Source organism: Solanum dulcamara, chromosome 5 (assembly GCF_947179165.1).
Source record: "Solanum dulcamara chromosome 5, daSolDulc1.2, whole genome shotgun sequence".
NCBI lineage: Eukaryota > Viridiplantae > Streptophyta > Magnoliopsida > Solanales > Solanaceae > Solanum > Solanum dulcamara.
The window spans coordinates 44796306-44820107 of record NC_077241.1 but is presented as its reverse complement, the minus strand read 5'-3'; positions in this window follow the sequence as shown (position 1 = coordinate 44820107).

Sequence of the window (23802 nt, the reverse complement as noted above, 5' to 3'; positions counted from 1 at the left end):
GGAATCTCAAGAGTCCTAGACTTTTATTAAGGTAACACGAAACGGCTTACGCAATTAGAGACACTTATCATTATAGAGTTCTTAGGCACGGGAGATCATACATTCAATTAGTATTCATCATATAGGGACTCGAGGGTAGCAGTTCAAGAACTTTGATATTAAGAAATGAATAGGAGTTATAGTTTATGCTTCCCATGCATCCGATTACTATTTCCTTTATAGAAGGCTTGAGGGTGATAGCTTAGCTACCTTAAGAGACTTAGCATTTAGAAGTGAACACGAGTCAATAGGCTCTACATATATTACCTTTTATCCTATAGAAGCCTTAAAAGGCAATAGATCAACTATTACAGAAAATCTACCATTACGAAGTAGATAAGAATTATGAACTGTACTCGGAGCTTTATGAATGGAATTATACCCAACTTCCATATACAAACCATTCATAACTTATATCTAAGACATGCAAAAATAAAGAAGAATAGCCTTACATACTTATGCCAAAGACATGTCAAGAAAAGAAATAAACTTTACATACCTCTTCCGGACTTCCCTTAATCACGTCCACGTCGTCGTCCTCCAAACCTATATAACATGTAAGAAATACAAGTATCAACAACCTTAGGCTTTTCATCACCTTAGGTTACACACGAGTATTTATAAAACTCATCCCCTTGCTCGCCTTCTTGACTAGTTCCTTAACTAGTTAAGGCGTTAACGGAAATCAGACAACACCTCCCCTATAATGTGCCCTATCTGAATTCCCAATCATGTTCCTAATACATACATTCAACCAACAACATAAAAACCAGCTCACATATATATATATAAAACATGTCAACATTATACATTACAGCCTCCGAACGGCTCGCTCGAAATTACGATATCCAAAATAGGGTTTCTAGTTTTTATTTTGCGAAACCTTTAACCGTACGAAGCAGGGGGGGTCATGTGTCTACAACCAGAAGATACACCACCTATTTTAGAAGACATTTAGTCCCTGCAACACACAGCACACAACCAGCATCAGCCTCTCCACACACAACGCCTCATTTCGACTATAATTTAACTACGACGACTTCAATTTCGATTGTTTCTATCGTCGAGCATTCCCACGACTTTATTTATAGTTACAGAAGTATACAAGGTATATAATACACTAAATAAAACCCCATAAAGTACAAATTTAAATGAGAAGCCTTACCTTACGCGAAATTAGCTAAAACTAGCCAAAAATTGCGCCTTGGAACTTCTTTAGTCGGGCTGAAACTGCGTGGATTGTTTGTTGTCCGTTTTTTCTGACCCATATAGAAATTTTTCATTATTAAACACCTTAATATCACCGTAGGATACCTTAAATAATTAATTTATGGAACAAAATCGAGCCTTACCTTTTTCTCTTGGCCAACTCGTAGGGTCCTCTCTTTGCCCCTAGCATTTTCTCTCTTTCTTTCACACATTTTCTCTCTTGTTCTAGGCTGAAATTTGGATAGAAATTGAATTTGTGAGTCACATAACAGACATATATAGGTCTTCCCAAGAGGTGACACATTCATCCCCTTATGGTGACACGTGTCAAGCCCTTATTGGGCCATGTATCCCTGTCAAGGCTCCTAGGCTGCCACGTGTCCTTGGTGGGTCCCACCATCAAGTAGGTGGGTCATGTACTTGACCCCAAGCATGTGGTTCACCTGTTGAAATGTGGCACTCCTTCATTGTCTGCCATGTGTCCTCTTTTCCTCTTCCTCGTGGGTTCATAATCTCGTCCTGTTTTAAGATCCTATGTAATTCATGCTATGTAAGCTTGGTATGTCCTCAAGTAGATCAAGTATGTAAGACTTCTAAGTTAGTAGATTACGTAGGTACATCGAGTCCTACGACTCATTACTTGGCCTCTAATTCCTTCCGGATTCATATGACTCTATTTCCAACCTTTCCTACTATGGGGTATCACATTCTCCCTTCCTTAGAGTCGTTTGATAGTGTCGTAGCTTATCCGGCTCACATGATAATGTCTAAGGAACTTAAGAGACATTCCAAGCTCGAGAGTGTAGGGTGTAACACTTTATAACCCTAAAACTCTAGAGGATTAATCCTCAAGAAATAAGAACTCTTGTCGCTATCGTATCCACATTAGGGTTCATGGGAGCAACCACCTCACGATTAGCTTGAGCCGTAATTGCTTGATAAAGTACTTGGAAAGCTGCCCGGAAATCATCATTGGAGACTTGATCATTCAAAGGATCATTTAGAGCTTGTTTCTACTCTTCAACCACATTCCTTCTAGAGTGGTATCTTTTTAGAGGCATATTCTGAAAATCGCAAAGAACAAGCATCATAAGGAAAGACTTAACCACTCTACAGCATGACTTAGATCATGAAAGAAGTGATACTTTTGATAAGACATTTTGTAGCCCCCTATTCATGGATGTGGCACACTTCACATTAATGAATAAGACTCTACTGAATATTGCATGTTAAACTCCATAGGACTCTCGTAAAGCCATGACATGGCAATCGGGATTCGAGGGATCCCAACTAAGCAATCTTAGCGTACATTGCGTTCATAAGATAAATAAACTTGAAAAAATATGTGGAAGTAACAACTTAATAGAATGTGACTAAGGGATAGAAACTCAATATATGTCAAATCCTGACTACATCACATAGTGTCTAAACATACCTCTAGTGTACTCTTTGATGGTGGCTTCGGAAAAGCTCCTATATCACCCAAACAATAAAACAAGTAAAAATAGTAGCAGTATAAAACAAAGTCATTGCCCTCGATATGATGAGGACTCATCAACTCTTGATGTCTAAAAAACTCTATCCATGAATAGGATAATCGTGAGTGTCATTTATCCCTACATTATGAGATAATGTAGGCAAAATATGTGTTAGTACATAGACTGTACTAAATATTTTAGATATGCATGAACAGGTGAATAAATGTGAACAATATGTCATAAGATGCATGACATATCATAATGAGCAAGACTAAGGCTTAAAAACATTTGAAACAATGAAAGCTCATGGTTAATGATTATCATAAAACTTCATCATATAAAAACTCATAGTTTAACCTCAACTTTTGTGGGCTAAGACCTTCAACCGACATCTTAGACCATGCAAGCTATAACTTGGAATTTGCTAGAACCCTCATCGATAAGGGGGAGGCAACCTTGCAAGGGTATACTCCATCATAGTACTCAACCTACCTCAACTATTCTCTATGTGGATGAACTAGCTAGACCATAAAGGCAATCCTATGCGGGCAACATACTTTGGGACTTTAGGATGCTACAAGGATTTACTTGGGCAACTAATAGAATTATCGGACCGAATCCCATCTAGAATCCATCTTGGTACTTAGTCAGTATACCACCAAAAACTCATAAAGAGGTGATCATATACTAATAGGGAAAGGTAATAACTACATATCGATCCATTTATATAAAATATATTTAGAGTAGCTCATTAACTTTAGTGATTAATAAGAATCAATAAGTTCGGTAAGAATTGTACTTATCACAATCTTTTAACATGATTGTGTGAGAATTGGACTTATCACACCGTAATACCTTTCTTTGATCATAACTTGATTATTATCATAACTTCATCATCAAAATCATAAATCTCAACTTTAATTCATAAAAACATTCCTTTAAAATAATTGAAATCATAATCAACTCATGAAAATCATATTTAACTTCATAATCATAAGTTAAAAATAGCTTTATGCATGGGTATTCATAATTCAACTAAAAATCATACAATTTTTATAGAATATGCTTAGAATAGTCATTGAAAGCAATTCAAAATGAAATTGAAATAACCCAATGCAATTTATCAAAATTAGGGTTCATAATCAAGTGAAAATTTAAAGAAACATTTGGGACTCCATGGGTGAAAAGCACTCGTGGATCAATCCCTACATACCTTGATTGAAATTACTCAGGATTGAATAAGAAACCTTGGTAAAATATAAAACCCTATCTTGTAGCTTGGAGAATAAACCTTGAGAGACTCTATTCTTGCCATAGAGAATTTGGAAGAGTTGTTTCGAATAAGGGAATTTTGAAACAATTGGGTATATATAGGGTTTAACATAGTCTTAATTGTGTTTAGGTTCATTGAACCGAACTTTAGAAATGCCATAATTACCCTTCATTAAAACTTTGGAACTGACTCTACGGACGACTGCTATTGGTTGTAGCATAGATAAGGGGTCATCAAGATGACTAATCATGCAGGTCTAAGAAATGGGCTATAATTAAGCCTCTAAAGTCCCTAAACATTCAATTATGCAGGTCTATGAAGTTTAATTATGAGTTATTTCTACGACTCATTCCTACGAACTATTCTCTTAGTTCATAGACTTGACCTTGAGGGACTTCTGAAACATGGCCTCTAAACACTACCAATAAGTCATGTCTATAACTCATCTAGAGGATTTTGAGTCATAAACTTAAGTCATAAGACCTTTAATAGAGGTTGTCATGATCAATTCTAGGGTGAACTCTACGACTCATCCCTACGAGTCATGGGAATGTCTATGAGTCATAAAGTCACTCATAAAGCTAAAGTCAGTTGAAATTTTTCAAGATTTCTCTTTTGTTCCAACTTTCAGACTATGGGGTTCTTACAAGTTTTTAAATGAGTCATTCTTACAACTCATCAATAGGACTATGACTCATCCTTTTAAGTAGTAAAACATCTTATGAGGGTGGCACTGTATAATACTCTAGGGGTTACCATACGACTCACTCTTATGAGTTGTTGAAATCTCTACAAGTCGTGGAGGTACTTGTAAACATGAGGTAATTCAAAAGTTTGAGAATTTCTCCTTTGTTGCAATTTTCTGACTTTTAGGTTCTTACAATATCTCTCCCTTGGGAACATTTCTCCTCAAAAGAGATTAACTTATCACACGAAGTACACAAAGAGAGGACTAGCAACCCAATATGAACAAGATGACATATTAAATTTCATTGAACATGAAAATTTCAACTCAATGTAAAACACAACTTAAAAATCAAGTTTTATGAACCTACATGCACATGAATGACATAGGAGGAACTGAATACGTAAGATTTCAACTAACTTGAATAAGAACACATTCTACTTTAGGCTTGAGTAGAGGGGAAGAGGTACGGGTACCATTTTATAATATCCGCCTCTTCCTACCAAGAATAACTTTCTACTTGTTGATTGCTCCATATTACTTTAACAGATACGACTTCTTTGTTTCTTAACTCCTTAACTTGTCGATCTAAAATTTCCACTGGAACCTCCTCATAAGTCAAATTCTCTTCTTAGATACATGAAACACCAGGTGAACCATAGAAAATTCCAAAGGCAAATCTAAGTCATATGCCACCTTTTCAACACGTCTCAATATCTTATAAGGCCCAACATATCTAGGAATTAGTTTCCCTTTCTTACCAAAATGCATCACACCATTCATGGGGGAAAGCTTGAAAGACCAAATCATTCCACCTCAAAATCAATCTCTCTTCACGTAACATTCAAATAGGACTTTTGATGACTTTGAGTCATCTTCAACCTCTCCCTTGTGAGTCTCACCTTTACCATACATCTATTACCAAATCTATACCAATCAAGTCTATCTTACCTACATCAGACCATCCCACCGAGGACCTACATCTTCTCCCATACAAGGCTTTAAAAAGGACCATTTGGATGCTAGAGTTATAACTATTATTATAGGAAAACTCAGTCAATGGTAAATGCTCATCCCAACTCCCTTTAGAATTAATGACATATGCGTTCAACATATCTTCTAAAGTTTTGATCGTTCTTTTGGCTTGACCATCGGTTTGAGAGTTGAAAATGATATCTAACTTAACCTTTGTACCAAGACCCTTTTGAAATGACTTTAAAAAGAGTGAAGTGAATTGAGAACCTCGATATGATAAAATGGACAAGGGAACACCATGAAATCTTACCAATTCTCAAACATACAACTTAGCATAATAAGAAGTCTTAACTGGTAGAAAATTAACCGACTTAGTCATCCGATCTACAACAACGTAAATAGAATCAGGTTGTTCTTAGTATGAAGGAAACCCATTACGAAGTCCATATTCACATATTCCCATTTCCAAGTTGGAATTTCAATGTCTTGGGATAGACCTTCTGGTCTTTGATGCTCAAATTTAAATTGTTTATAATTACGAGACTTAGCGACAAACTCCACTATGTATTTCTTCATACCATTCGACCAATACACTTCCCTTAAATTGTTATACATCTTGGTGGAACCTAGATGAATAGAATATTCGGAACTATGAGCCTCATTCAATACATACTCCCTTAAACCATCAACATTAGGTACACACAACCGATCTTGATAACAAAGCACAGCATCTCCCCCTTGGGAGAAAGCCTCAATGGCTTTATCGGCACCCGACTTCTTTAACTCAACCAAAACCGAATCATTGTCTTATTTAGCCTTAACATCCGCTATAAGAGATGCTTTCGAACTATGGTGAACAAAAACACCTCCATCATCAAAGTAAACCAACCGCATACCTAAACGTGCCAATTATTGAACATCTTCGATTAATTCTTTCTTACCTTCATCAACATGTATCACACTATTCATGGACAATCTACTTGGTGCATCGGCAACCACATTAGCTTTACCCGGATGGTACAATACACTTATATCATATTCCTTCAATAATTCAATCCATCTCCTTTGTTAAAGGTTCAAATCATTTTGCTCAAACACATATTGTAAACTCCTCTGGTCGGTAAACACATCTACATGAACACCATAAAGATAGTGTCTTCAAATATTCAAAGAAAGCACAACCGCCACTAACTCACGATCATGGGTTGGATAGTTCCGTTCATGAACCTTAAGTTGCCTAAAAGTATAGGCTATCACCTTACTGTGTTGCATCAAAACACAACCAAGACCAACCCTTGCAGTATCACAATATACAACAAAACCATCCGACCCTTCTAGCAAGGTTAAACTAGGAGTGGTGGTAAGACGATCCTCCAACTCTTGAAAATTCTTCCCACAAGCTTTCTACTGTTGAAAATTTACCTTATTTTGAGTAAAGTTAGGCGAAGGTGACTAGCTCAATAAAAATCCTTCTACAATTCTCCTAGAATATCTGTCTAGGCCCAAGAAACTTCAACACCCTACAATTAGAACCATTTTTGTACTTAAGTAATGACACAAAATAAAACAGCAGGTGGCGCAAATACAAAGGACTAAAATATAGATATATATCAGCCCATCTCATTAATCATGACTCATTCCTAACTATGCAATACTCTGGCAGTCCAACTAACTCACAAGGATCGATTTACGATATAACACTACTCACTATCAACCAAACAAATGCAATTAAAAGTGTATCAAGCAATATATCAACTCACTAATATAATCATAGTTCCCTTACCACAAAGAAGTCTCTCTCATTATATAGATATATAGCAGCCTATCTCATTAATCATAACTCATTCCCAACTATGCAATACACTAGAAGTCCAACTAACATACAAGGATCAATTTACTACATAGCACTACTCACTGTCAACCAAATAAATATAACTGATAGTGTATCAAGCAATATAGCAACTCAATAATGTAATCATAGTGTCTTCACCACAAAAAAGTCTAGGGAATCATCTTCCTATCGCCACTTCTTGCCTTTTCTATTTTTATCAGGGTCAAGTGCTGAAATAGAGCCCCAAACTCCATCTAGCTATACAGGTGCAAGTAGTGCCGACAAAAACTATAGCAAAGTACCTATAGGACTCATCGGGATAGTAAAGGATGACTTTGCTTCTAATTTACCTACAGTTTTTTTTAAAGCAGCTAGCTCTTTCTTTAAGGACGTCATCTGTGTATCACCTAGATGGCTCCTCTAGATAGTGATATATGCATCAAGGCTATCAATATGGATCTGTATCTGCGTCACCTCCTGGTAGAGCTTGGTTTGAATCTAAATCGCCTCCTCCAATATATTTGTCATGACTACTCTAGGTAGTCACTCAATCAGTTGATCAACCAATTGACTCGATATTATATAGTACATGAATGTGTGGGTATTAATGTTGTCTTAGTTGTTAGGAAGTTGATTTGAATATAAGGGAAACGTCGCCTCATTTTCTAGGAAGGAGTTACTAACGTTAGAGAACATTTTGGACTTTAACGTAACTTAAGCATAGTTCTTGACATTTTAATATAGATGGAGACGCTTCTGGCGGCGTATACATGTCGTGTTGTGAAAAAGTACTAAAGGTATGTAAAGCTGTCCCTCTTTTCTTTTGGCATGTCTTAGATATAAGTGATATATAAAATGAGCTTTGGGGGTAATTCCATTCATTATCTCAGAGTATGATCCATGAATCTTATTCACTTCTTGACGGTAAAACTCTTAAAGTAGTTGAGCTATTGCCCTCGAACCTTCTATATGCTAAATTGTAGTTGGATGTATAAACTCTTATTCCTAAAGACTCTACGATGACAAATATCTCTGATTTCATAAGCTGTTTTGCATTATCTTAATATATGTATATAATTCCTGAGGCTCCATTTGATATAGTCCATAGTGACATTCAGAGGGTATTTAATATAATTATCACCTTTAATACTCAAGTGCGGATTTATTCTACTTATTCTATTGAGTCTCAGATGATGGTTTAATTTGCATATGGTTACTCACTACTCTGCTCATGCATGTTGTTATTACTTCCTTCACCGAGTCCCGGGCTGGGTATGTTATCATGCGCAATTTACTACATTATCCACCGAATCCCTCACTAGAGGGGCGGGTCGCTATATGATGACATGATGATGCAATGATATGGTTATGGCACCGAGTTCCATAATAGGCCTAGTACGGTATATGTTTACATGACTTCATTCACTGAATCCATTACTAAAGGGTTGGGTATGGTATACATATATGATGATATGATAATATGATGACACGATTATGTCACCGAGTCCCATAATGGGCCGGGTACGATATATGATAATGATATGCATGATTTGTTTTGTAAAACTTAGGTACAGTGAGTTCTTAATTATCATACTTGTCTCCTGGACTCTTTACTTCAGTTATGATCTTTCCTATTGTATTTCATGTTTACATACTTGATATATATCTTGTACTGACCCTCTTTCTCAGGGGGGGGCTGCATTTCATTCCCGCAGGTACAAGTACTAGCTTCGGTGATCCGCTAGGCTAGGATTCCTACTCAGCTATTTTGGTGCTCCTTTTGTGTCGGAGCCTAGACTTGTGGGATAAACCCATTTTTGATGAATACATATGCTTATTCAGGGGTACGGCGGGGCCTTGTCTCGCCATATAATACTATTGGTACTCTTAGAAGTCTGTAGACATATATGTGGGTTGTATATAGATGATGTTCAAAGATGCTAGTATGACTTATATTTTGGGATGTTCCCTTTCTTAGTAGCAGCCTTGTCAGCTCGCGTTGTCATGACCTGACATACGGCCTAGGTGTAACACGGCGATTGAAACCCTGAAGGCCTCCAACCAAGCCTCTTGTACATATCATAAGCATACCTAAGGTAAAATTTTAAAAGCGAAAACATCATAAGAGAGTCTAAACCATGAATAAACATCTGAAAATGTTTTATGACAACATAAACTCAAACATATGTCCAACTAGATGCCTCTAAAACTGAGTATAGGCGGGGGATAAGACATGTCCCTAGCTCACCCTCAATATACAACATAAGCAAAAGTCTTTTTAAAAGAAAGTAGTAAGTAACTTGAAACTAGTCCCCGGTCAATGAGGACTCACCACAACACCTTCGAATAGAGGATGCCTACTAGTTACGTGGACGATAAGGATCTTCAACCTCAACCCCTACATTATGAGATAATGTAGGCAAAAAGTAAGCATTAGTACGTTGGAATGTACTAAGTATACGGCATGACATTCAATGTAAATTATGGAAATGCAAGGGTAAAGTAAATCACATGATAAGATGGAATACATAAATTTATGAGAAAATCAAATTGACCAAAGCATTTAAAAGCATAAGTTCAAAATCATAACATACTTACGAAATCATACATATATGGGATAAGAACCATAACCGACAATAAGAAAATGCAAGCTATAACATTGAATACGATGATACCCACATCGAGAAAGAGGAGGCTATTTTGCTAAGATAGACTTCTAATCATGAAAATAAACTATTTGTGGATTGACTAGCTAGGCCATCAAGGCAACCTATGGTGACACGTAGTTTATGAGATATGAGGCTGCTACTAAGGCTCTTGGTAGGGCCCCAACCTCAAGTCCACTCGGTGGTAAGTCAAATCCCATGGAATACATACATAACATAAAATCATAATATCATATATCATAGTCATGTTCATAGGCGTGAAATCATAAAGTAGCTCATTTTCATAACATACTTATAATGTTTTTTCATCATTACAATCATTTTTGCATAATTCATATCAATAGATGAATTGTAGAAGAATAAATTAAATTAGAGGTTTAGGTAAATTTATAGAGTTGAGTTAGGTCCTAAAAATATCTAGGTTCATTAACTAATAATTTTGGAAAAGTCTAAAACGCCCTAAAAATACTAAATTCGGCCAGGATACTTTCCCAGGTCCGCGATACGGACCTATCACAACCAACTCGGCCAGAAGACTGTCCCTAGGTCCACGACGCGGTCCCCGGATCACACTTTTTTGTGGTTTCTTCGAAAAATTTTCTTCCATTCTACGGGTCCTAAAAATCCACCGAGACCATTTCTCCACAGCTTTTGGCCCCTTGATCTATATTTCGAACTCTAATTTTCCAAAAAGATTAAGGATAATGTATTACATGAGCGGCCTATTTCCAAGGCATTCTTAGGGATTTTTTATTTTTTTATTTTTTTGAGGGATGTTACACGCATATATGTATATAACGGGAAGACCCCACAGACTATGACAACCTCATCATCTTACGTACCGCGTTACCTATTGATGAGTTGTGACTCCTCATGAGACAAGTTGTGCTAATATATGAATATATAACAGTTTTGAGATAACATTCTATTTCCTTACATTCTCAATTATGCATGGTTTAATCATAGTTAACAAGGGTGTACGCGAGTGTCTAGTTTGGACATAAGTCACGGCCTACGGAATTGGGTCGTGACAAAAGTGGTATCAAGTAGTTCATTCTTGGAGTGTCTACAGACTGTGTCTAGTATGGTCTTGTTTATCAGAGTAATTTTCACCACATCTATAAACACGAGGCTAGAGGACATTTAGGATTTGATCTTTCCTTTTTATTTTAAATCGTACGACAGAGGTGTATTATCAAGATAATTCCTCCCTAACGGATTATTATGTTTACAGCGATGCCTCCAAGGAAAGCAATGATTACATAGAAGGGAAAGTCAGTAGTGGGAGAAACTAGTCAGACCCTAAGAGTTACTAAGGCCCGTACCCAGTCCGTGCCAGAGATTGTGCTTCAGTTAGTGAGCCCTACTACGCCGCCACCACTAGAGGAGCTTAGAGAAGCAGTAGCTATAACTATAGATCGGGGGGAGGCATCACTGCCAGCTCTAGAGTCTCCAATGCCTAAGCCTCCATTTACTTGGCCAGGGGCAGAGGATAGGGCCATGAGAGACGCAGTTCAGTTACTAACAAGATTAATGGCAGGGCAGGCTCGTATGCATAGTAGAGGAATAGATTATGCGGATAGACATGATAATTTGAGGGATCGTGACTTTTTAACTTATAACCACCTAGAGATCTATGGGTTGAGTCCTGCGGATAACTGACAAGAGTTTATTCGACAGGTGAAGCATATGTTAAGCACAATTAGGGCTTCTAAGACTGAGTCTTTTGAGTTAGCTTCATATGGATTATGTGATGTAGTTGTTAATTGGTATGAATCCTGGGAGTTGTCTAAGGGCGAGGGTTCTCCTTCAACAGTATGGGATGAGTTTGTGGAGGCCTTCTTATTCACTTTCTATCTCTAGAGATGAGACGAGCCAGAGTTTATATATTCTTACATTTATGGTTGAATTGCAAGAGTGTTTGAGATTATAGTCTTGAGTTTGACTCATTGGCAAAATGGATTCTCATCCAAATATGGATATTGCTCGGGTACAGGCACATGCACAAGGGGGTAGAGGATCGGCATAGAAGGCATCAACCTAATAGAAATCATGACAGACGACAACTTAAGAGGCCTAGATCGATTGGTTATTCGAGTGAGTTTTGAGGTTGAAAGCCTCATCAGTATAGTAGGTATCATTCTCAGCCAACCGTAGTCCACCCCGACAGTTCACAGGTAGAAGATTTGATAGCATATGATATTCAGGAGCCGGTCAGAGCTCCAGGGTTTCGAGTTCACAAATGAGTAGGGATTTGCACCAATCAAGGCCACTCATGCCTCGGTTTTCCCATTGTGTTAAGCCTCATTTTGGGGTGTGCCATTTTGTTATAGGTGCTTGTTTTACTTGCGGCCATCAAGGCCATGTTATGAGGGAGTATCCATTCGAGGGCAGTCTAGGAGGTGTTGTTCAGCCTACTAGGTCAGTTGCTGGTTCATCTTCTTCTGTGGCTATGCGCCCTATGGGGAAGGGTATTCAGACACTAGTAGGCCGTGGTAGAGGCCGTGGTGGAGCTTCAAGTTCTAGTGTCCCTTCGGATCACATATATGCCTTGGCTAGTAGACTGGACTAGGAGGTGTCACCAAATGTGGTTATAGGTATATTATCGATTTTCTCTCGAGATATATATGCATTGATAGATCCAAGCTCCACCTTATCATATATATCTCCCTTTGTTGGTAGTAGGGTATGAATAAAACTTGTGTTAATAGAACTATTTGAGGTAGCCACATTGGTAGGAGACTCTGTTATAATAATTAAAATATATAGAAATTACTTAGTGGATGCATATAGTTTTCATACCTTGGCTAATTTAATAAAGTTGGATATGACAGAGTTTGATGTTATTATGGGTATGGATTGGTTAGCCTCTTATTATGCTAACATTAATTGTAAACACAAAGTTGTTCGGTTCCAGTTCCTTAAGGAGCCAATTATCAAATGGTTGGGGAATACGGTATCGCCGAGTGGTAATTTTATTTCATACCTCAAGGCAACAAAAATGGTTAGAAGGGGTTATATTTATCATCTGGTTCATGTGCCTAATTTGGAAGTAGATGTACCGACTCTTCAATCAGTGCCAGTAGTCAATAAATATCTAGATGTATTTTCGGATGAACTCTCAAGTCTTCCTCCTAAATAGGAGACAAAGTTAACTATAGGTATATTACCAGATACTCAGCCCATATCTATCCCTCCCTACAGAATGGCACCGCAAAGCGGAAAGAGTTGAAGGAGCAGCTGAGAGATCTATTAGAAAAAAGGCTTCATTAGGCCCAACACATCACCATGGGGAGCACTGGTACTATTCGTGAGAAAGAAAGATCGGTCGTTATGAATGTGTATTGATTATAGGCAGCTCAATAAGGTAAAAATAAAGAATAAATATTCCCTCCCCATGATTGATGATTTATGTCATGACCCAACCCCATCGGCCACGACTGGAGTTTGACCTAGACCCCCATATATTTATCTATCAAATATAAGAACCAAGCATATGAACATAGTAGGTGATAAAATATTTATACACGTGTATCCTTTTTCATTTGCATCATGTCATCAAAGGGAAAGCCAGCCGACAAGATTGCCATAGAATAGTAACATTTACAACACATCGTACAACTATAATCGCATAAAATTCACACATTACCTACATACACATATCTACAGACCTCTAAGAATAGTAATGGTACTATATGGCGGGACAGGGCCCCTGCTGCACCCCTGAATAAACAAACATATATATATTAAATAACTAGTATCAAAGGTTAGGCTCCGGAACAGTGAAGCACTTCCAACATCGCTGAGGGGAAACCCTAAGATGGTGGATCTCCAAAATGAACATCTGTACCTGCATTTTGATACCACTAGGAATAGGAAAAAGAAATTCCAAGGAATACAAAAATAATTCTTAAACTTATTTATGAATTCCGCTTCGACATCACCTGGTAGAAAACGTAGACCCCCGAGGGAAGGGGGTCAGTATGATATATGTACTAAGTATATAAAGCATAAAACACCATAACTGATACAACAACTAAAATAGGGGTGCAGGGGGAAAGTATAACCTTTAGCCAGCTACCGTACCTGCATTTTATAAAATAGTGGCATACATGCTATCATCGCCTACTGTATACGACCCGTTCGGGGACTTGTGTTATAATTACATCATTTTTTCATCATAAGAACATATATACCATTAGCGTTGTGTAACATACAGCCCGATCCATGTATATAGAAAGTACACACGGAGGAACGACGGCCTTATCCATACATCTTATAATAATGACAAAGAACGATGGACTAATCCGGATATCGCATAATATTGTTGAGGAACGATGGCCCGATCCGTATATCATGTAACAATGCCAAGGAATGATGGCCCAATCCGTATATCGTGTAACAATGCCATGGAATGTATGGCCTGATCCTTACATAGCAAGATATGTTGAGGTACGTTTAGCCCAATCCATATATATCATAATGCATATACGTGCATGTAAAACTCTGTAACGTATCAAACATCCCTTAGTTATCACCATAAAGCATGTTGAGGAGCCCCTAGGTATAGGAGTTTACACATCCCAACACTATTCAACCTGTAAGAGGCTCAAGGGTCGTAGTTCAACTACTTCAAGGCCCTTATTATTCCAAAGTGAGTACAAGTCCTAAGTTATACCCGAAACCTATAATGGAATCACCTCTAGCTCATATCATATCTCGCTTCACTTACCTTAACTATTTCAAGAGAAGGAAGGAATAGGCTTCACGTGTACTACTGTTAGTCATGTAGAAGACTTTTAAGTCCATAACTCAACTATCACAGGAGTTCTAATATCGAGAAGTGAATAAGAACCTTAACTCACACTCAGAGTTTTAAGAGTGGAATAACTACAACTTCATATAAGTAATACTTACATCTAAGTCATGCCTAAAGAGAGGAAGAATAAGTTTACATACACTACTTTTCAACATATAAAAGACTTGAGGAATGGGAGCTTAACTACTTTAAGAGTCTGTAACATTCAGAAGTGAACACGAATTATGCATCATGAATCATGTTCAGAGCTCATGAATAGAGTTACCCCAAGCTTCATACACATATCATTTTTCACTTAAATCTAAGACATGCCCAAAAGAAATAAAAGATAGGTTTTACATACTTATGCCAAAACATGCCAAAAGAAGGAAACGTTAGCTTTACATACCTCTTACGGTTTACTCTTAACATATTCGCCTCATCGTCTCTTGAACCTATTTAACATGATAGCAATCCAAGAATCAACAATCCTTGACTTTCCAGCGTCTTAAGTTAAATATGAGTATTCATAGAACTCATGTCCTCGCTCGTCTTCTCAACTAGTCCTTTAGCTAGTTAAGGCGTTAACAAAAATTGGGCAGCGTCTCCCATATAATGTGCCCTATCCAAATATCCAATTATAATCCTAATAGCAATAGCCAATAAACAAAAATAACCTTCAGCATATATATATACAATTTACATCAATCCTATAGTACATAAACTCCAAATGACTCGCTCGAAACCACGATACCCAAATAAGGTTTCTAGTTTTCATTTTGCAAAACCTTTAACCGTATGAAGCGGGGGTCATTTGGATTCAACCAGAAGCTCCCCCACCTCTTTTATAGAACATTAGGCCCTGCAACACACACCACACAACCAGCAGTCGCCTCCAAACACACAACCGCTTACTTCGACTACAATTTAACTACAACGACTTCAATTTAGATTGTTTCTTTCGCTGAGCATCTCCATGACTTTTTTATTCTTCCAGAAGTATAAAAGTTACATAATACCCTCCATAACAACCCAATAAAGTCAAAATTTAAAGGAGAAACCTTACCTTACCCGAAATTGGCCAAAACTAACAAATATTGCTCCTCAAAAACCTCTTTAGCGTGCTGGAAGTTGCGTGGACTATTTGCTGTCTATTTTGGCTGCACCAAGCCATGATTTTATACTTATAATACCTCCATATCATCGTGGTATTTTCTGGATAATTAATTTATGGAAATAAATTGGGACTTACCTATTTGTTTTCTCCAAGCCATCCTCTTTTTCTCTCTAGACTTAGGGTTCTTTTTTTCTGGTTGCAGCTGAAGTTTTATGGATAGAAAATGACCTTAAGAGTCATGTAATGCATATATATGCATTGTCTTAGGATCTGACAAGTGGAAGTCCCCTAGGTGCATCACCTGCTTTCTTCAAGTAGGTGCATCGTCTCCTTTTTTCTCTTCCATAATTTCGTAATCTCATCTCACATTAAGAGCCTATGTGTTCCTTGCTACTTAAGCTCGACGTGTACTCAAGTAGCTTAGTGTGCAAAATGTCTCAAGCATTAGCTTTCACAAGTACGTCGAGTCCTAAGACTCACTACTTAGCCTCCAACTTCTTTCGGATTCTTGTAACCCTATTTCCAATCTTTTATCTTATGGAGTATCTCCTTCTCCTTTCCTTAGGATTATTTGATAGCGTTATAGATTATCCGACTCACAGTATGACTTCTAAGAAACTTAAGAGCCTTCCCAAAAACTTAAGAAGCTCACGAAGCGTTCCAAGGTACCAAGGTACGGGGTGTAACATCCTTCCCCCCTTTAGAAAATTTGTCCTCAAATGTAAACCAAAACCTTCCTCCGGACCTTATACCGATGATATAGAGAGGTCCTCTATCCCATTGCCCTAACATATACTTTCATCGAGCAATCAATATCAAAGTTCCAAAGGTTAGGATTACCTGTAGAGATAGGAAATATGTACGGATACTTGTGTTTCATTTCCTCTTTCCCTAGTACTCTTGTCTTACCCATATTGTTACTTCTTTCAACTACATGTCATCATAGTTTATCCCTGTGTGTCCATTTAGTCGGTGCCTTAATATCATTTTATTTAGATCTATCAGTCTTCTCTAACCCATCTTTTATGGATTATAAGTCTTTTCCAATTTCATTTTACCATACCAGTATCGACCTCTTAGTTTCTATTGCCATCAATTCAGCAATTAACTCATTTCTCGAGGTCAGCCACACTCGAAGTTTAATCAAATTTCATCATTGTTGTGGGCACAACCTTTCAAGACATACTACACCCCTATATCTCATTCTCTTCTTATTTTTAGGAAAATTTGGGCAGAGTTTCCTTTGTATTTTGCCCTATCTAAACACCTGCATGCAGTAAATACCAACAGTGCCTCACAAGGCATGCATGTATGTATTCAGATCATATCATATCGTAGCCACATAGGGCACCCAATATCAACAGTATGAAAATGGACTTACCTCATATGCCTACTCGAACTGCACCTGTTAACTTTCCTTGCTACTTTTCCTTTCAAATTCAACTTTACATTCCAATTGTACCCCAATATCATACCCGACATATATCTTTCATGCCTTTGCTTACCTACGTGCTTTGTAACTTCCAATATTGTCAGTCACCTTCTTCTATCGATGTTGTCTTTCTGCTGAAATCACAAGTTAGTATGAGAAATTTCATTTTTATGACTCGGCTCTATCGCACGATCTTAGATATGAAAGAAAGGTAACATCCTAAATGTCCTTAGCCTCTTGTATATAGATATGGTGCAAAACACACTGATAAACAAGACTCTACTAGACATGGTCTGTAGACACTTCAAGGACGAACTGCTCTGATACTACTTCTTTTAGGATCCAACCTCGTAGGCCGCGACTGGGGTCTGACCTGGACTCCCGTATATATATCTATAAGATATAAGAACTAAACACATGAACCTAGTGGGTGATAAAATATTCATACACGTGTAGCCTCTTTTATTTGCATCATATCATGAAAGGGAAAGCCAGCCGACAAGATTGCCATTGCATAGTAATATTTACAATACATCATATAACTATAATTGCACAAAACTCACACATTACCCACATACACATATCTATAGACCTCTAAGAATAGTAATGGTAATATATGGTTGGACAGGGCCCCCGTCATACCTCCAAATAAACAAACATATATATATATATATCAAATGACCAGTATCAAAGGTTAGGCTCCAGAATAGTGGAGCACTTCCAACATCACTGAGTGGAAACCCTAAGCTAGCGGATCTCAAAAATAAACATTTGTACCTTCAGGCATGAAATGCATCCCCCCGAGGAAAGAGGGGTCAGTATGATATATGTATTGAGTATGTAAAGCACAAAACACCATAACTGAGACAATAGATGAAATAGGGGTGCAAGGGGCAAGTATAACCTTTGGCCATCTACCGTACCTGCATTTTATAAAATAAAGGCATACATCCTATCATCGCATAATGTATCCGGCCTATTCAGGGGCTTGTGTTATAACTACATTATTTTTTCATCATAAGAACATATATACCATTAGCGCTGTGGAACGTACAGCCCGATCCATGTATATAGAAAGTACACGTTGAAGAACAACGACCCGATCCACATATCTTATAATAATGCTGAGGAATAACGGCCTGATCAGGATATCATATAATAATGCCGAGGAATGATGGCGCAATCCGTATATCGTGTAACAATGTCGAGGAACGATGGCCTGATTCGTATATCGTGTATCAATGTCGTGGAACGTACGGCCCGATGCTTACATAGAAATATATGCCGAGGTACACTCGGCCCGATCCATATATATCATAATGCATATACGTGCATGTAAAACTCTGTAACATATCAAACATCCCTTAGATATCACCATAACGCATTTTGAAGAGCCCTTATGTATAGGAGTTTACACATCCTAACACTATTCAACCTATAAGAGGCTCAAGGGTCGTAGTTCAACTACTTCAAGGCCCTTATCATTCCAAAGTGAGTACAAGTCCTGAGTTATACGCGAAACCTATAATGGAATCACCTCTAGCTCATATCATATCTCGCTTCACTTACCTTAACTATTTCAAGAGAAGGAAGGAATAGGCTTCACGTGTACTACTGTTAGTCATGTAGAAGACTTACAAGTCCATAACTCAACTATCGCAGGAGTTCTAATATCGAGAAGTGAATAAGAGCCTTAACTCACACTCAGAGTTTTAAGAGTGGAATAAATTCAACTTCATATATGTAATACTTACATCTAAGTCATGCCAAAATAAAGGAAGAATAACTTTACATACACTACTTTTCAGCATATAGAAGACTTGAGGAATGGGAGTTGAACTACTTTAAGAGTCTTTAACATTCAAAAGTGAACACGAATTATGCTTCATGAATCATGTTCAGAGCTCATGAATAGAGTTACCCCAAGATTCATACATATATTATTTGTCACTTAAATCTAAGACATGCCCAAAAGAAAGAAAAGATAGGTTTTACATACTTATGCCAAAACATGCCAAAAGAAGGAAACGTAAGCTTTACATACCTTTTACGGGTTATTCTTAACACGTTCGCCTTGTCGTCTCTTGAACCTATTTAACATGAAAGCAATCCGAGCATCAACAATCCTTGAATTTACAGCATATTAAGTTACATACGAGTATTCATAGAACTCATTTCCTTGCTCGTCTTCTCAACTAGTCCTTTCGCTAGTTAAGGCGTTAACAAAAATTAGGCAGCATCTCCCCTATAATATGCCCTATCAAAATTTCCAATTATACTCCTAATAGCTACAGACAACCAAAAACAATAACCTGCAGCATATATATATACAATTTACATCAATCCTATAGTACATAAACTCCAAATGACTCGCTCGTAACCACGATACCAAAATAAGGTTTCTAGTTTCCGTTTTGCAAAACCTTTAACCGTATGAAGTGGGGGTCATGTGGATGCAACCATAAGCTACCCCACCTATTTTAGAACGCATTTAGGCCCTGCAACACACACTATACAACCAGCATCCGCCTCCAAACAGACAACACCTTACTTCGACTACAATTTAACTACGACGACTTTAATTTAGATTGTTTCTTTCGCTGAGCATCTCCACAACTTTTTTATACTTCCAGCAGTATAAAAGTACATAATACCCTCCATAAAAATCCAATAAAGTCGTAATTTAAAGGATAAACCTTACCTTACCCGAAATTGGCTAAAACTAGCCAAAATTGCTCCTCGGAAACCTCTTTAGCGTGCTGGAAGTTGTGTGGACTGTTTGCTGTCAGTTTTGTCTGCACCAAGCCATGATTTTACACTTATAATACCTCCATACCATTGAGGTATATGCTGGATAATTAATTTATGGAAAGAAATAGGGACTTACCTATTCTTTTTCTCCAAGCCGTCCTCTTTTTCTGGTTGCTGCTGAAGTTTTATGGATAGAAAATTACCTTAAGAGTCATGTAATGCATATATATAATTGTCTTAGGAGGTGACACATCGAAGCTCCCTATGGGTGACATGTGGCATCCCTTTAGGGTGCCACCTCATCTGAACTTCCAACCCAAAGTTGCCACATGGCAGCATGGGGTCCACCCCAAGTAGGTGAGTCACCTACTTACTTCAAGTAGGTGCATCACCTGCTTGCTTCAAGTAGGTTCATCGTCTCCTTATTTCTCTTCCATAATTTCGTAATCTCATCTCACTTTAAGAGCCTATGTGTTTCTTGCTACTTAAGCTCGACGTACACTCAAGTAGCTTAGTGTGTAAAATGTCCCAAGCAATAAATTTCACAAGTACGTCGAGTCCTACGACTCACTACTTAGCCTCCAACTTCTTTCAGATTCTTGTAACCCTATTTCCAATCTTCTCTCTTATGGAGTATCTCCTTCTTCTTTTCTTAGGATTATTTGATAGCGTTATAGATTATCCGACTCACAGTATGACTTCTAAAAAACTTAAGAGCCTTCCTAGAAACTTAACAAGCTTACAAAGCATTCCAAGGTACCAAGGTACGGGGTGTAACAATTTATTTGACCAGTTGTAGGGTGCTAAGTATTTTTCAAGATAGACCTGCAGTCAGGCTATCATCAGTTACGGGTAAAGGAAGCAGATATTCCAAAAACTGCATTCAGAAGCCGATACGGATAATAAGTTTAGAGTAATGTCTTTTCGGCTGACTAATGCTCCAGCAGTGTTTATTGACATAATGAACCAGGTGTTAAAGCCATTCCTAGACCTGATCTTGATTGTATTTGTTGATGATCTTTTGTTCTATTCATAATTGGGGAAGGAGCATGCAAATAATTTTAGGACACTACTGAAGGTGCTCCAACACCAGAAGTTGTACGCTAAGTTCTCTAAATGTGAATTCTAGTTGACTTCAGTAGCATTCTTGGGGCATGTTATTGGAGCAGATGGTATTCAAGTAGACACACAAAAAATTAAGGCCGTAAAGACTTAGCCTAGACATACGACACCTACTGAGGTACGTAGTTTCCTGGGGCTATTAGGATACTACAGGAGATTCGTAGAGAAGTTTAATTGTATTTCAGCGCCTTTAACAAAGTTAACACAGAAGGCGGCTAAGTTCCAGTGGACCAATGTTTCTGAACGAAGCTTTCAATTGCTGAAAGATAAGTTGACTACGGCCTCTGTTCTAACTCTTCCTGAAGGACCATATGGCTACATTATTTATTGTGATGCTTTCGGTGTTGGCCTAGGTTATGTACTGATGCAACATGGTAGTGACATATCCTATACCTCCTAACATATCAGGAAGCACGAAAGAAATTATCCTACTCATGCTCTGGAGTTAGCAATAGTAATTCATGCTTTGAAAATATAGAGACATTGGACCAAGTAGGTGATGCACCTACTTGGAATAAGTAGGTGATGAATCTAATTGGACCAAGTAGGTGACACACCTGCTTGGGGTGGACCCCATGTTGCCACATGGCAGCATATGAGTGGCCGCATGGATGAGATGGTGCCCTAGGGGCTGTCACATGTCACAACTAGGGGGCTGCCATATGTCACCCCTAGGGGGATTCCACGTGTCACCTCCTAATGAGGTATATATATATATGTATTACATGTTGTACATATTTTATTCTTCAGCATTTATAACAAAAAAAAAGAAAGGAAAACCTAGAGACTAAGAGAGAAGCAGCCACGGATTTGGGAAAAATAAGGTAAGCCATTCAATTTTATTTCGTGAATTAATTATCTACGGTGTAACATAATGCAATTAATGTGTAAATAACATAAATTTTCTGTTTGTAGCAGCACCCAAAGGGTAACGAGCAGCCACCACATTTTCATCCGTGTTAAGGAACTTCCAAGGAAAGTTTTGGCGAGTTTTGGTTCTCCCTTTCGAGTTGGAGTTAATGATGTTGTTATGGAGAATTTTTCATGTGTTAAATGAGGTTGAAATTAGGAAAATTGCACAAGTATACTTGACGTAAGAAACAAACCAAATTGGGGCCATTCTAGTTAAATTGAAGTTGAGTAGTGTTGTTGCGATTGTGGTGTTGTGGTTGGAGACGGTTTAATTGTGTGTTGAAGGGATAGAACGTGGTGTAAAAGGGGTGTGTTTTCTTTTGGTTTCAGACACATAACCCTCCATTTTTTGTGGTTAAAGGTTTTACGAAATAGAGATAGAAAACCTTATTTTGATATCGTGGTTTTGGGCGAGTTGTTTGGAACTTGTATTGTGTCGTATGGTAGTAATTCAATGTTTTATAGCTGCCGGTTATTGTTTCTAATATGGCGTCTATGTTTTGGAGGTTAAAACGGATGTTTGTATAGGGAAAGTTATGGGGGAGGTGTTCCCTGATTCCCGTTAACTTCTTAACTAACTTATAAACTAGTCGAGAAAGGCAAACAAGCAAATGGTTCCTATAGATACTTGAATAAAAATGTAGGAACTGGAGAGTCAAAGGTTATTAATATGAGTATTATTTTCTTGTTAAATAGGTTCAGAGGATGACGACGCAAACGTGGTTACGAGTAACCCATAAGAGGTATGTAAAGCTTATCTCTTCTTTTCTCTTGGCATGTCTTAGCCATAAGGGGTTGGCATATGTACTGTGGGGATAATTCCATTCATAGAACCCCGAGTATGGTTCATAAATCTTATTCACTTCTTGATGTTAGAACTCCCGCTATTGTTGAGTTATCACCTTGTAAGTCTTCTACGTGATGAAAAGTAATATACGTGAAACCTATCTTTTCCTTTTCTTGAAATGGCTTAATGTAAGTAGAACGATGTATGATATTAGTTAGAGGTAAATCCATTCATAGGTTCTGGCTATAACTCATGACTTGTACTCACTTTTGAATGGTAATGGTCTTAAAATACTTAGACTACGACCCTCGAGCCTTCTATATGCTGAATAGTGATTGAATGCATAAGCTCCTATGCCTAGAGGCACTTCGACATACTTTATAATGATATTTGAGGGATTTTTGATATGTTACCAAGTTTTGCATGCATTTATATGCATTATTATATGATATACGGATCGGGCCATCGTTCTTCGGCATTAGTATATGAGATATGTGGATTGGACCGTCGTTTCTCAGCATTATTATAAGATATATATGTATACGGATTGGGCCATTGTACCTCAAAATTATTATATGATATACGGATCAGTCCATCATACCTCAGTATTATTATATGAGGCACGGATCAGGCCATTGTTCCTCGGCATTATTATACGATATGTGGATCGGGCCGTCATTCCTCGACATATTCTTGCTATATACATGAATCAGGTTGTATGTTCCAC